General features: G+C 42.3%; 1 pseudogene; it reads right to left on the reverse strand.

The window, feature by feature from the left end:
• Positions 1-2,063: 2,063 nt before the first annotated feature.
• On the reverse strand, positions 2,064-2,462 carry LOC144961752 (histone H2A-like; annotated as a pseudogene).
• Between the last annotated feature and the right edge of the window lie 808 nt (positions 2,463-3,270).

The following is a 3,270-nucleotide window of genomic DNA, read 5'->3' on the forward strand; positions in this document are numbered from 1 at the left end:
GGTCGGTTGAATAAAAAAAAAAGGAATGGGTTACCCCGTTTGGATGTTGGGGAAAAAGGGGGGAAAAAAAAGGGGAAATAGGGAAATTTTATTTTCCCCTTTTTTCCCTTTTTTTGGGGGTTTGGGGTTTTTGGAAAATTTTTTTTGTTCCCCCGGGCCCCCTTTTTTTTATTTAAAAATTTTGGGTTAAAATTAGGGGGGGCGTTTTTTTTCCAACCTTATTTTTGGGGGGAAGGGGTTTTCTTTTTCCTTAAAAACCCGGGCCAATTTTCCTTTGATTTTATTTTCCTTCCCCCCCAATTTTGGGGTTAAATCCCCTGAGTTTTAAATAAAGGGTTTTGCCCGGGGTTTTTTTGGGATTGGGTAAATTAAAAAGGGGGGTTGTTTTTAAAAGGGACTAGGTGTTTTTTTTTTTTTTTTTTTTTTTTTTTTTTTTTTTTTCTCTTGGGGTTAGTCATAAGTCTTAGTAAAGGTTTGCTGGGGGGTTTTTTATTTTGCTATTGGGGTTAGTTGAAGGTACTTTTTTTTTTTTTTTTTTTTTTCTCTTGGGGTTAGTTGAGGGAATATCTGGGTTGTTCCCCTTAGCACGAGGGCTTTTGGAAGGCCTCCCCTTTTGGTAGCTTGTGTTTACCTTTAAGAAACCACAAGATAAGGCCAGGCAACCTACGACGACTAGCCTACTACTAAAAACTGCCGTCAGAGATCATCCCTACCACCGTTTACAACCAAGACACAACCACCCCACCACCACCACCACAAATCATATCATCATCCATCATCATCATCTCACCCATCATCTTCATTCATCACAACATCATATCTCATCATCATAATCATCCCATACCACCTTACTACAACCACTGCCGCCACCTCCATAAATCCCTAGGACTACAACCACTACCAATTTACATCACCATCCTTACCACAATGCTACCACGACCATCACTTAACAGCCAAACCAAACCACCACCAACCCATCCCACCACCTCTTCATCAATAAATTGTGTTACCTCTAGTGCCATTGCAAACCATAAACCCTAATACTCTCTTTGCGTCAGACGTTTTGTCGTCTGCTAAGACCTTACTATTGCCCAATGTATCCATAACATGTTCCTGAAATTTTGAAATTGAGGGGTAGGCATGCATCGATGTTAGATGGAATATTCATATACACACCCACAGGTCGCGTCTCTCTAATCCGGAACTCCAAAAATCCGGATGTCTCCCATTATCCGGACCAGTTGGCCAGGCACGGATTTTTTTTTCTCTCTATTTGTACTCTTTAGGGACTGATTCCACAATCCGGATGTCTCTGTTAAAACCGGGCAAAATGTCGGAACGGAAGGTTTTCGGATTGGAGAGAACGCGACTGTACGCACACAAAATCTGTACTCGTGGTTCTAAGTGGTATGACACTCCCCTGCAGACAAGTTTGGGGGGTCCCATTCCAACAGAAAAAGCCTTCAATGGCCAATTTTAGTTGTGGGCGGCCCCTTCTTGGATAGATGCTCAGCATAAGGTGAGAGTACCCGACACGATTCACACAACCGTCGCCTTAAAACCGATATTCTAGGGGTACAAAAAGAAGAAAAAAAAAGCCAACAAAAAAATTTGGTCATCGCAGGCGATTCAGAAAACCACACCTGTGTTGACAAGGGGCAGTGCCCAATGCGGAAAGATAAAGGGTAGCATAGTATAACCGAGACTTCAATTGAGGTATTATTTCGTCTAGAAATTAAGACACTTCAGTCAACCGTTAATGTATGTCAACGTACTCATAAGCCGTCTATCTCCCTAACTTCAAAAAAGGTCTAACCGGTACTTCAGTTAGAATTGGAAATATACAGAGCAGTTTTTTAATAGCCATTCTAAAAAAACCTGGTAGGTATCTGGGAAAGGAAAAGCAATGCCACCATACACAAATCATAAAACTAAAAGCACTCGAGAGTGCCAGAAAGTGCGAATGCGATGTTACGTTGGGAGCCCCAAAGGGGAAGAGTGGGGGGTTGTCCTGAAAAGGACAGTTGTGTTGGGAGCAGAAAGACTGGCTGCTGGAGGTGAGCTTAGTTCTTTCCTGGTGCTTTGGCGGTCTTCTTGGGCAAGAGGACGGCTTGGATGTTTTTGGGAGGGAAAACCACCCTGAGCAATGGTGACTCCGGACAGAAGCTTGTTCAAACTCCTCGTCATTGCGGATGGCGAGCTTGGGGGATGAACGGGGGATTATCCTGGTCTTCTTGTTGTCACGGGCAGCATTGCCCCGCCAACTCGAGAAACTTCAGCAGCGAGGTACCCCCCAAGAAAAAAGCTGCCAAGTAGACTGGGGCAACCAGCACCAACGCGCTCGGCGTAGTTGCCTTTCCCCAAGAGTCGTGAATTTTGCACTGGGAACTGGAGTCCAGCGCGGAGAAGAGCGGGACTTGGACTTGCCCTTAACTTTTCCCCCCTTTGCCACGGCCAGACATGATTGTTTATTGTAAGTGGTTGGGTGTACTTTAAAAAAAAAACAGTGACTCGTGAAACGCGCCGAGATATTTTATACAAAAAGGGCGAGATGAAAATTTGCCAAAACCCTCGACCCAAACAAACGTGAAAAAATGCAATTTTCTCCTCCGATGGCTCGTCTCTTCGCTTTTCACGTAAAATTTTTCCATATAATGGTTTTTTCGCGCGTTCTTTTTTATTCCCGAAAACAAGGTTGCCAGTTTGGCATTTTAAATGCCAGATTCCAAAAATCTGGCATTTTTGAAAACGTTTGGCATTAAAAAATCATTGCATTTGGCATTTTCATTTGGCATTTTCTTTTTTGTATATTAAAAAACTTTTTAAATGAAAGAAACACCAATTTTTTTTCCATCCAAACCGTGGTGTAGTGTTTAGCAAAACTCCACTTTTAGTAGTCAGTATAAAAAAATTAACCCCAACGGAAATTTAGTATAATTTAAAAAAAAAAAAAGAAAAAAAAAAGAAAAAAGAAAACCGCCGCCACCAGATATGATAGTAAATTGGGATCAAAAGTGAGTAGTTTTCCCAGAGGGGGTGGGTGTCAACAGACTTTTGGCTTTTTTTGGTGTTTTGGATTTTTTAGGGCCCCTTTTCCTAAAAAATATCACCTAGAAATCAAAAAAAAAAAATGCCACCCAAAGGAGGAGTTTCTGCCCAAAAGGCGCCAAAAAAGCCCGGGAAAGGGAAAGAGTTCGCACCGGCGAACAAGAAGAGGAAGCGCAGGAAGAAAGTTTTTCAGCATCTACATCTACAAGTTTGAAACAGGTC

This window comes from Berghia stephanieae, unplaced genomic scaffold (genome assembly GCF_034508935.2).
Source record: "Berghia stephanieae isolate SIO BIC M18660-M18661 unplaced genomic scaffold, UCSD_Bste_1.3 scaffold3975, whole genome shotgun sequence".
Lineage (NCBI taxonomy): Eukaryota > Metazoa > Mollusca > Gastropoda > Nudibranchia > Aeolidiidae > Berghia > Berghia stephanieae.